Consider the following 12,826-nt stretch of genomic DNA (forward strand, 5'->3'; position numbering starts at 1 on the left):
CACCTGTTATTTAAAAAGATGCCTAGAATTGAACGTATGTTGATTTAGATACACTGAAACAATGTTACACTAATTAACTACAAGAATCCTGATTGTTGACAATGTTTTCTATATTTATAAAGCAAAAAATTCATTATATAATTTTTGAGCGCTGGGGAGGGACTTGTGTATTTTTTAAATTTTGGCTTAGGGGAGGGGCACATAAGTTTAAATGGTTCTATTTTGTATTTATTTTACATACCTTGTGAATCCCAAAACCTGCCTGTGGAATTGAAAGGCGTGCTGTTGTTTTTTAAATTGCCAAAATTACATCATTTATCATAACCAGAAACTGTAAAAACATAAATTATCACTGGATTTGCAAGACAAATACTTCTGCTCTTAATATATAATCATCAAATCTAAGCCTACAATCGTGAAATTTCATCACCATCACTTTCTTCTACATGCCATTTAAAATTTTGCCAAAATTAAACTGTTTGCATTTAAATATATATATATATATATGTTCTGCACATCTGTATGTATGACAAAGGTTTTTTTTTTCTAATTTCAGAATTTTGTTTTTAAATTTTAACTTCCAAACGTTGTCTAAGTGCACACATTAATTTGGAAGGAGGATTTGCATTATGCCTCAGAAATGATCTGCTTGTTTTGGCAGTACCTCACTGTCTCTTTGCTTTTGCATTGTGTGAATATAAAAAAATGTTTTTGGGATGGTCATGCATTTTACCCAAAAAACTGTGTGTACCTTTGGGGACGGTCAAGATAAAAGATAAAACAAAAAAACAAAAAACTGAGCTGCCCTCCCTCCTCTGATAAATACAGTACAGTCCCTAACATCTGTCCACTACATAATGCATTTAGATTGCAGTTTTTGATGTATTGGACTGAATTTAAATATGTGCTTGTGGACAAAACAACTTGTATAACATTCAAAAATAGTAAGGTTTCAAAAGTTAGTCACTCAAGAGACGAATGCAGCCAGCAGGTGGAAAGAGCTGATAAACCAAGTCATGGCCATGACAGGCAGCTGTTACTTGCAGGATATCAGGGACATAAGGTAAGATATGGGCCTGAAGGACGGACAAACTAGGACATCTGAAATAGCTCTCCATAATATATTGCATTTTGTATTCTTTATTTTGTATTTCTTGTAAAGTTTTCTTAGTGTTTAACACTAAGAAAAGTATTATATCAGTCCTATGTATTATTGTTATTATTATTATTAATATTAATTACTATTATTTTTAACCCAAGAGTAATTCCACTTACCATGATGAAGTCGGGTGCAAAGATCTGACGCTCGCACCAGTCTCAAAGCAGATGTCAGCACACAGCTTGAATTGTAGGTAGTGTTAAGATGACTCCTGAAAATGAAATCCAAAGAAAATTTAGTTTCTCTAATTTGGATTTGAAGTCAGATACTCGGATAAATCTTGCAGCATATGTTCTTTAATAGATAATCATCCATTTGTGTCCCTTAGGTGATATTGATATGAAAGAAATAGCAATAGACATACATAATTTAACTAGTTTGAGCACAACCAGTAAACCTGACATTTAATGGTAAGGCTAACAGCAGAAAAAAAGTTATTTTTTCTTTTAAAGTTTGAAGCTACCTTGTAAACTTTTCTCACCAAATTGCACAGTCGATATGGCTCTGCAAAGAACAGATTTGGACTCAGGTGCATGACTCAGAGCCAGGCAGGACTGTAAAAAGTTAACATTTACTAGTGGTCAAAGAAAAAAGGCAAAAGGAAAAAGCAGCAGGGCAGATCGAAACTGGCAAACTTATCTAAAAAGGGGTCAGACTGAGAGGCAGAAGTGTGATGTTCACAGAGGCAAGCAGAACAAAAGTCTGGGAAGCTAAAAGGGAAACACAGGAGACAATCTGGCAAGAAAGGAGTGGAAGTGAGCTGGTATATGTACCTGCTGAGCTGATGAGGGGAAGTGGGAACAGGTGTGCAGATAGGCAGGTGAGGTCAGGTGATGGGGAAGGGCGGGAAAGAGGTTACTGCAGGGCAAAGGGGAGTGGCTGGATCTGAAATGACATGAAAGTTTTTGTAGCAGATATGACTGGTCACTGTTAAACCTCAAAGGTTCTTTATTTAACTTTCAGAAAATCCTTGTTATTAATGACACTGTTGGCTATTAACTCATAGGGACTGTTTGGTGCATTTTACATGCTTTTCATTCTTCTTTATATACATATACATATACATAATTTTAGCTGTGTTCATGCGTACGGCATATTTTGCATTTTAGTTTAATCTTGAAATTTCCAGTTTAGCTCATACAATACACTGTGGGAAAAAAATGTTACATTCATACTGTTATTTGCAACAACAAAAAATGCATCATTGAAGCCCATTCAAACAGAATTTTTGATCCCACAACCATCAAAGCATAAAGACATGCATTGTATCATTTCTGCGTTTCACTCTCGGCTTTTGTCTTGAAATTTGTAATTTTTGCTATTTGGCATATGAAGTAAATACATGCTATTTCTAATAGGTGCACTGTCAAGCTCAATGTTGCTGCTAATTACTGAATATCCAAGGCTGTGATGACCAAAAAAAAAATGACATTGTGACAAAAACCTGGCATTTAAAGGGTTAACATTCTGAAAATGAATGAATATTTGATATTTACAATTAGGACCGATGCTGGGTAAAAGTTGAAAGTAGAAAATACAATTAATGTATGTAAAGTTTGATTTTGAAAAGCGCATTGTCATTATATATTTTTTTGCTCCTCATTTCTCCCCAGGAGGGGATTTAAGAGAAACAGATAAAAATGTATCAATCTAAAAAAAGGGAAAATAATTTATTTATGGATGAGACAATGAAAAGGCTATTGAGAGGAGCAAAATTTGCCTCCTGGTTAATGTTGAACTTTTGCTATGAACAGGCCTACAGTAATAAGACAGCAGTAGACTGACAGCTGTTCTGGGTGGAGCATTGTTCAGATACAATATTGCATCTGGGCAGTTTGATCTGATGACCAGTTGATTATTAAATGACCAAGGAAGGCAAATTGAATTAGTTACCGTATGCCCCAGATGTCACGTGTCAAAAATGTATTGCACCTAACCACCAACTGACCTTGTGACGCTGCTCAATGAACCTGCATATGTTTAACAAGGACATGTTAAAGCGATAGGATCCTTAAAGGAAATTGCAGCCTGCACTTTCACAACTGAGCCTTTTAATGAATGACGCATTTCTTGGGATTGTTTTGTCCAAACAATTAGGCAGAGAAATAAATCATGGAGCAAGAACAGATGCTTTCTCTATCAACAATGCAATGTAACTATGAGATGATGTATCCCGTGTGTGAGGGGCGAGGTCGTCATGATGCATATGGAACATTGTTCACAATGCACCTACACATACACCCACCTTTGATTAAAGGCAACAAGTTCATGCCAACTGCTGAAAGTCGTTACAGGAAATTACAGAGAAAATTGAAGTAGGGGAACTCTGCAGCAAAAGAGAAACTAAATAACTACCATAGAGTGTATATTTTATGATATCTGAGTCTGGGCGTGTTGTTATGACTGCAATAAAGCACCACACTGCAGTGCTATAAATGCAAAAAAAAAAAATGCCAATGCAGCAGCTTTGCAAATCCCAATATTCACCTATACTTTACAATGAGGTCTTGTGATTTATTTGCTTTAAACTCAGGCCTTTACATAAATCCAGAGATTTTTTCGATGAATATCCTCCCAATTACTCCCCTGTCAGGAGTGGTCTGCGGTGAGAGGGAAGTCAGTCAAGTCAAGTCAGTTTTATTTATATAGCCCATTATCACAAAACAAGGTTTGCCTCAGAGGGCTTTACAGTGTACGACATCCCTCTGCCCTTAGACCCTCACATCACCCAAGGAAAAACTCCCCAAAAAGAACCCCTGTAACGGGGAAAAAAAGAGGAAGAAACCTCAGGAAGAGCGGTAGAGGATAGTGAGGGATCCCTCTTCCAGGACGGACAGACGAGCAATAGATGTCGTAAATAGCAAGTGAAATACAATCATGGCAAAAAAGGAAAGAGAAAGAGAGGGGGGAGAGGGGGAGAGGGGGGGGCACAGAACAATAGAAACAGATGCATGTCAAATTACAATAATGGTAGGTGTGAAATTAGTAATTGCTGTCTATGATGATGTTGATAGAGATGATAACAGTCTCATGCATATGTGAAAGGGAGTTGTCCAAAGGCAAGATCACAGCATCGGGCGCAACCAGGACCAGACCACGATCAGGGCGGCCCGGGGGGCACAGAATCAGTACAGCCACAGCACGAGCACAACCAAAGGCAGGTCGCAGCAACATCAGCACAGCTATCACCACGGTCAGGCACAGTCAAGGTTGCCAGCCAGGATCCAGGGAAACTAGGAAACAAGGGAGCAGGAACGCCTCCCGAGAGGCAATGGGATTAAGCGTGGTGCAGTTCAACAGACCCAGGCTCTGTAATCATGCGAGCCCCAGGCAGTGAGAGAGTACCACATGGCTATCCACAGAGCTAAGTTAAGTTTTGCACATGGCAATGCAGTAAACAGACATGCATGATTTCTGATGGCAGCATTGAGAGAAGGAAAGGAGCTCAGCGTATCAGAGGAAGTCCCCGGCAGGTTTAAACCTATGTCAGCCTAACTATGGGCTGGACCAGGCAACCCTGAGCCAGCCCTAATTATAAACTTTATCAAAGAGGAAGGTCTTAAGTCTACCCTTAAAAGTTGAAACGGTGTCTGCCTCCCTGACCCCGAAAATGGAAGATGGTTCCATAGGAGAGGAGCGTGGTAGCTGAAGGCTCTGGTTCCTAACCTACTTTTGGAAATATTGGGAATCAAGTAACCCCAAGTGCGTTTTCAGAGCGCAGTGATCTTGAGGTTGGTAAGGAACTATGAGCTGTGACAGATAGGATGGAGCCTGACCATTTAGAGCTTTATAAGTAAGGAGGAGGATTTTAAATTCAATCCTGGATTTCACAGGGAGCCAGCAAAGAAGCTAAAACAGGAGAAATATGATCCTTTTCTTGCTTCCCGTTAAAACACAGCAGCAGCGTTGCACCAGTTGGAGAGACCCTAGAGATTTGTTTGGGCAACCAAATAATAGGGAATTACAGTAATCCAGCCTAGAGGTGACAAATGCATGTACTAATTTTTCAGCATCTGTTTGTGATAGGATATGTCTGACAATTTTTGCGATGTTACGCTAAGTGAAAGAAAGTCATCCTTGAAGTTTGTTTTATATGGGAGGCAAAGGATAAATCCTGGTCAAATAAAACTCCGAGGTTCCTTACAGTTGTGCTAGAGGCCAGGGTAATGCCATCTAGAGAAATTAAATTGTTGGAAAAGGGAGCTTCTGAGGTGTTTTGGGCCAAGAACAATAACTTCAGTTTTGTCTGAATTCAACATCAGGAAATTACGGCTCATCCAGGCTTTTACATCCTTAAGACATGTTTGAAGTCTAGATAGCTGATCAGTTTCATCTGGTTTCATAGATAGATATAATTGCGTATCATCAGCATAACAATGGAAATTTAAGGAATGTTTTCTAATTATGTTGCCTAAGCGGAAGCATATATAAAGTGAAAAGGATTGGTCCGAGCACGAACCTTGTGGCACTCAAAGCAGACCTTTGTATGTGCGGAGGGTTGATCATTGATGAACAAATTGGGAACGATCTGATAAGTATGACCTAAACCAGGCTAGTGACGTTCCTTTAAGGCCAATTGAGGATTCAAGTCTGTGCAGTAAGATTTGATGGTCAATGGTGTCAAATGCAGCACTGAGATCTAATAGGATTAAACAGAGACCAGACCTGTGTCAGAAGCGATAAATAAGTCAAGTTATTAATTTTTTTACTAGTGCCGTCTCTCTGTGCTCTGATGAACTCTAAAGCCTGACTGAAAATCCTCGAATACACTGTTGTCTTGGCGAAAGTCACAGAGCTGATGAGCAAACACTCTCTCACGGATTTTAGAAATAAAGGGAGATTAGATATCGGTCTATAGTTAGCTAAAATCTCAGGATCGAGTGGGCTTCTTTGAAGAGGTTTAATGACAGCTACTTTAAAGACTGGGGGTGCTATAACCCGTCAATAAAGACGAGTTGATTATATCTAATAAAAAGTTGTCTAATAAAGGTAAAACTTCCTTAAGGAGCTTAGTTGGGATGGGGTCTAGCAGGCATGTTGATAGCTTAGATGCAGAAACCAAAGTATAGAGTTGATGAAGGTCAATGGGGAGAAATGGTCTAGATAAATTTCGGTCTTGCTGCCATAATCAGGCTATCTGAGTCCGGGGTCAGGTCAGTTGAGGGTAAGAGGTGATGGATTTTATCTCTAATAGTTATGATTTTATTATTAAAGAAATTCATAAAGTCGTCACTGCTGAGGGCCGAAGGAATACAGGGCTCTATAGAGCTGTGACTCTGAGTCAACCTGGCTACAGTGTTGAAAAAAGAAACCTGGGATTGTTTTTGTTTTCCTCAATTAGTGATGAATAATAGTTTGCCCTGGCATGGCGGAGGGCCTTCTTATAGACTTTAAGACTGTCCAGCCAGACTAAACGGACTCTTCCAGTTTGGTCGAACGCCAATGTCTTTCAAATTTCGCGATGTTTGTTTCAATTTGCTAATCTGGAGGTTAAACCATGGGGCTAATTTTTTGTTTCATTATTTTTCTTCTTGAAGGGTGCAACAGTGTCGAGAGCTGATCGCAGTGAGCCAGTAGCATTATCGATGAGACAGTCAATTTGGGGAATGACTTAAGTTAGTAGTAGTGTGCTCAGGAGTTGTAAGACATGGTAATGATGTCAAAGCAGAGGAATTAGTTTCTTAAATTCAGCCACTGCTGAGTCAGATAGACATCTAGAAGAGTAGCTCTTACTGAGAGGCTTGTAGTCAAGTAATAAAAATTAAAAGTTATCAAATAATGGTCAGACAGAGCAGGAATCTCAGGAAAGACTGATAAATCTGCAATATCAATGCACGTCAGACGTAAAGGACTAAATCGAGGTGTGATTGTAGCGGTGGGTGGGTTTATGTACACACGACTGAAGCCTATTGAATCCAAAAGTGTGGAGAAAGCAGAACTAAGGCTGTCACTATTAACATCCATGTGAATGTTAAAATCCCTACGATAATAATTTTGTCTGATTTGAGCACTAAACATGATATAAGCTCAGAGAACTCAGATAGAAATTCAGAGTATGGCCCGGAAGTAGCGGCGTACACTATGACAAATAGAATTGGCTGTAGAGTTTTTCCAGGATGGGTGAGAAAGACTAAGAAAAGGCTTTCAAATGAATTATAGTTTAACTTGGCCTTAGTGTGAATTGCTGCTTGAATCAAAATAGCAGCGACTCCCTCCTCGGCCAGTGTCAGCTACGTGACTATTTATGTGACCAGGAGGAGTGGATTCATTCAGGCTAACGTACTCTTCAGGACAAAGCCAGGTCTCAGTGAGGCAGAATAAATCAATATGGTTATCCGATATTAAATCAGTGACTAAATGAGCCTTGGTTGTTAAGGATCTAACGCTCAAGAGTCCGTGATTTAATTCTCCTGTTATGATGCTGTATGACAGGAGATGAGTTAATTTTTATGAGATTTTCATGTACAACTCCCCTTTTGTTTATTTTAGTATTAAACAAATGAAGTGGTCGGGGGACAGACACTGTTTTTATAACATTTACATTATGGGTGTGTGACTGTGCTAGAGGAAGCTCAGAGAAGCGTGTAAGACTGCGACTCTGAAACCTGGTCCCAACTCTGGTTTGTCATGGCTTTGGGCCTCTAATAAAATCGGCCAGATTCTTAGAGAGGAGAGCGGCTCCATCCAAAGTGGGATGGATGCCGTCCCTTCGGATAAGACCAGGTTTCCCCCAAAAGGAGCACCAATTATTAACGAAGCCCACATCATTTGCATTATGTAAACACAGGAACTCTGACACCGGCGCCGGTGGAAGGAACCAAAGAAATGATCTATGGAGCCGTGTGTTGCTTGTGTTGTTGGTGGTGGGCGGCAGCTGTATTTACCACCGGAGCCTGTTGTTTCCTCTCACTTAATGAGCATCAGGGCCACTTCAGAGCCGATGTCACCGCTCAGCTCGGAGCAAGAGTGAGATTTCATCTACTGGTTATAATAGATAATAAAGAAATATTCTAACAGTTTGTACAGCTCACTGCTTTTGTTCTGTCACAGTAAAATGTAAGTCAAAGTGTGCTCTGTAGGAGGATTTCATCATTTCACACTTGAATACTTCAGTAAAAGAACTGAGGCACAATAAATATTACCATTGTGTTTTTCTGCAAACCACGGATATGAAACAACTGTATGTTATTATGTAATATGCTGAAATGTTACTTTTCTTTGTGATCTGGCTTATGCGGTTATGTTTACACACAAAAACCACTTGGTTATGATTATATACTTTTTATTTTACTGTGTTTTTATATATTTATTTTAACATTTAAATATTACTTATTTATTTGCTGTTTTTATCTGTTGCGCATTGGTAACCTTGTTATTTTTAAAATGTGCTACATAAATAAAGTAGATTCCATTAAATTGGATTATGATTAAGGAAACATCATATTGGGCTTAAAATACTCTGTTTTGTGGCACAATATATGGCAAGAAATGCAGCCAGTGTCTTGCTAATTAATAATTCATTTTGTTGGTCTCAAACAGGTGGTCTGCAGTGGTCTGCAGCTTAGCAGTCATCATGCCTTTGTGTCACGCCATGCAGCCCTACAACATCACAAATCTGAGTTTTATTACACTTGTGATAGAGTTGCTCATGTTTACTAATATTTTTAGACTGTCTTAGCCCATAGGAAGAACAAATTAATCTTAAAAATGAGCATAGTTCCCCTTTCAAATGGCTTTTGTCTTTGTGACTCTGAAATTTGGATATAAAAATGAAAAAACATTTGCAATGCCTTTCTTGTGCATGACTTACTTCCTGCCTCACAGTAGCTCAATATCACAAATGTTCCTCAGAGGGCTTTGAAACCTGCACAAAAACGCAATCCTTTATTATCCGTCCTATCCATGCCATTGCACAAAGACACTTAGTATGCTGAATGATGCTTTTAGGGTGTAAGTCAGACATTAGGCAAGACAGGACTGACACATAGAGACAGATAACCATTCACACTCACATTCACACCTACGGGAAATTTAAAGTCATGATGTTAATACACTAAATTACAGCATAACTTTCTCCTCACTCTGGTCCCCACAAATGCACATTTTGCCATCAAAACACACAAATTGACTGCAGCACCAGCTGAAGATAAAGAGGCTCTACATTATTTGTCAAATCTGTTTATGCGTCTTTGTCTGCTCCTTTGTATAATCCCCATACTTCTTCCTGATCCAAAAGAAACTGCTACGAAAGTATAATGAAGGCTTCTTCTTTTTAATGTCTTTACGACTTGCACTGAATGGGTTTAATAGACTGATTATGCACTGCCGTCTGTTTTACAACTTCATTAAAACTTAAATACAGTACGAGATGCAAAAATGTCCTTAGAGAAGCTAAATAAAGCGTACAGCTGTTTTGTCAAAGAAGCTTTTGTGAGCTGCTGCTTCATTACATTCAATTTGCAATTCTAAAGTGACTGAATTTTCCAGTTGAGTGGTAAAAATACACCATGTTGAATTATTTCTCCACAGAGGACGCACTTGTGCTCCATGATGTACCTCAGTTATTGCCTCTTGATTCTAGTTAAGTGCTGTTGAACAAACTCTGCTGCCTCTGAATCATGAGTTCTTGTCTCCCCCTGCAGGCTGTTAGCAGAGCTCAACGCTTATTTTTAGTTTCCTCTTGCTACACTAGCTGTCACTGTAATACAGCGTATGAGCACACAGAGGTGTGATTGTACATACAGTGTTTCCATGCATGTCAGACTTTTCATCATTCATATACAGGTCATGTGGAATTATCATCAGACTGCGTTCTGCATTTTCTACTCTGAGTTGATTTTCCAAGCTGTGTTTCTTAGTTTTTGTTATGTTATTTAAGAAACTGCTTGCAAATGTATTTACTTAAAGAAAGACAACAGATAAACAGGAAAATCTCTAATACTAACAGATTTATTCACTGGATAATCTTTTAATGCAGATTTACCCCATCTTTGCTCCACCTAATAAAATTTAATAAGACTGCCTAGTTTAGGATTCAGAGGGGAATTTACACACCTGAAGACCAGGAAACTGACTCATGTCTCTGAGAAAATCATGTGGAGGTTTGCAGAAGCGTCTGCAAATGGACAATGTCATCTTTATTCCACACAAACAGCCCGTTATGCTGTTGCTCTGCAGCTGACCCTGAGACTTTTTAGATCTAAGCTTTACTATTAAAGGTCCAGGTGCGTAGGATTCTAGTAGATATATTAGCAGAAATGGAAAATAGCATTAAGTATTTTTTCTTTTGTGTATAATCACCTGAAATTAAGAACTGTTGTGTTTGCATTACCTTAAAATGAGCCGTTTATTTCGTATATTGGGAGCCATGTTTCACCATCATGTTTCTACAGTAGCCCAGAAAGGACAAACCAAACACCCGGCCTTAACATGCTCTAGTTAGGGCCATTTGCATTTTTACTTTGTTGCGTTTTCATGTCAGCCACTGTAGTTTGCAACCCATCTGCAAGGAGAGAGTGGAAAAAAACTGGATTTTTTCAATGTCAGACTTGTTTATTCAGTGTTTTATCAATTTAAATCACCAGGTTTGTTGAGACCTCTAGAGATAATTTGGCTACCTCCAAGCTAGCAAAATGACAACTGATGGGGGCCGACAACATTTTTTTAATTTTTAATTTTAATTACCAGATCTGTTTGTATTGGAGAGGAAGAAACCTCTGAGGATAATTCAGCTCCCGGTAAAAACATCTTGAACACTGAAAGAAGTTTTAGCTGGTTGAACTCTGCAATCCTTACCACTGGATGCCGCTAAATCCTCCTAAATCTTACACACTGGACCTTCAAACACCATTAAGACAGCTGAGTGTCGGAATAAAGGGTTGCTACAATGTGCAGTACAGCCAGTTCAGGGTTGGACATAAATATTTAAAATCTGACATCATTTGTAGGATTTAATTAATAGTTGTAAGAAATGATGCTAATGTTGTGGCCTGTTCAGTTTGATGCCCTTTACGTCAGGATGAGCTCAGCCTTATTCCTTTTTAAACAACACAAAAGCGAGCTGAATGAAATGCCAAGCTCATCATGTATTTCATTCTTGTCCGACTTCACACAGTAAATCTGTATGCGGTCCGAACTCATTACACCATCCAGTGTTAAAGGGCGCGTGAGTCATCGTGGCATATCTGTATGAGTGGGCTGTGAGAGACGGTTCATGCAGAGAAGCCCACGTGCTGCTTTTTCAGCCCTCGGTGATGTCATAACCAGAGACTTCCTGAACACAAGGTTCATTCACAGAGCCCTCCTCCCGACACGGGGACCAAGCACCAAACAAGCTGTCTCCATAGCGACTGCAGCCTGCCGGCATGTGAGCCCCCTTCTTGTTGTTATTTGTTATTTAAAGGGAGTTTGAAACTGTGTGTGTACTGTATAAGGAAATGGCTGTTTAAGTAATACATCATTTTACCGAGTTTAACCTAAAGATCTGACTTTTTTTAATGTTAAATTATATAAATTATAAACAAACATGTTGAGTCTCCTGCGAGTCTGCCAGCTCTGGACAGGAGGGGAGCACATGATGAGTCACTGTCTACTGTTGGTCCACTAATTTTTAATTTTCCTCTCATAATAGGGAGCATAGAGAGCAAAGAGACACCTTTGAGCTGTCTTTGCTTTACACCCGACAAGACATGAAAGCCACAACCTTAAATGTTCTGGGCCAGTTTACGCCAAAAATCAAAATATTTCTCCTCTTACGCATTGTGCTATTAATCAGTCAAAATAGTTTTGGTGTGAGTAGCCGAGAGTTGGAGATATCGGCTGTAGAAATGTTTGCCTTCTCTCCAGGATTATAGAAGTAGATGGCACTTGGCTTGTGCCAAAAAATACTTTTGAAAAACTCAACAGCAAAGTCTCTTTCCAGAAGTCATGACCCGGTTACTCGAGTTAATCCACAGATCTTCTTGTGAGCAGTTTCACGCAGGGACTATTTTCTGTCAAGAAAGAGCTAAACATATATGATTTTTATTTTAATTTCAAAAAAACAAAATCATTTAGTAATTAATTTTACTTTCATATTCTATCTCTGCTCTTTTATTGTAAATCTGTATTCTGTGTTATGTTTTAATGTCTTATTGCTCTGGAAAGTACTTTCACCCTGTTGTATGAAATGTGCTACACAAATACAGCTGGCCCTGCCTTGCCAAATGCATCATTGTGCAGTGCAACTCAGAAATTTCTACTCCCCGGACAAATGAGATCCACCAACGCTTTCTTCTGCGCAGTGATACAATTGCTAGGTGTAGTTCGGTAAAAAGAAAATAGTTCCTAGTACAATAAATAGTACATAAAACTTTCCACAACAAGGTCTGTGGATTATCTTGAGTAGCTGGGTCATGATTTCTGGAAAGCGACATTGCTGTTGTATTGTATTTTTTGGCACGTTGAGCACCACAAGCGGAGCGCCAGACAGTTCCACAAATATTGAAGAGAAGGCCGACATCTCGACCGCCGATATCTCCAACAGTCTAGCCATTTAGACTGAGAAATAGCATACAGGTAAGAGGAAAACTATTTTGATTTTGGGTTGAACTGTTCCTTTAATGCATATTAAATATTCATTCATTCATGAGAGTAACTGCAGAGGAATGATACACCAGAACAAGGAAA

At 39.1% G+C, this 12,826-nt stretch overlaps 1 protein-coding gene across 2 annotated transcripts in view; it reads right to left on the minus strand.

Annotated features, from left to right (window-relative positions):
- kcng1 (potassium voltage-gated channel, subfamily G, member 1) overlaps positions 1-1,886 on the minus strand; it is a 44,619-nt gene extending 42,733 nt beyond the window's left edge. The window contains exons 1-2 of one of the 2 annotated variants that reach the window (XM_088081768.1): positions 1,641-1,886; positions 1,276-1,370 (exon numbers count right to left, since the gene is read on the minus strand). The gene's annotated coding sequence lies outside the window, so the exon portion shown is untranslated. Of the gene's footprint in view, positions 1-1,275; positions 1,371-1,622 lie in introns of both variants that reach the window. The other variant, XM_042492157.2, reaches the window with a different exon arrangement.
- Positions 1,887-12,826: the final 10,940 nt, after the last annotated feature.

The sequence above is a fragment of the Plectropomus leopardus genome, chromosome 9 (assembly GCF_026936395.1).
Source record: "Plectropomus leopardus strain MGB_pleo_1.0 chromosome 9, ASM2693639v1, whole genome shotgun sequence".
Taxonomy (NCBI): domain Eukaryota; kingdom Metazoa; phylum Chordata; class Actinopteri; order Perciformes; family Serranidae; genus Plectropomus; species Plectropomus leopardus.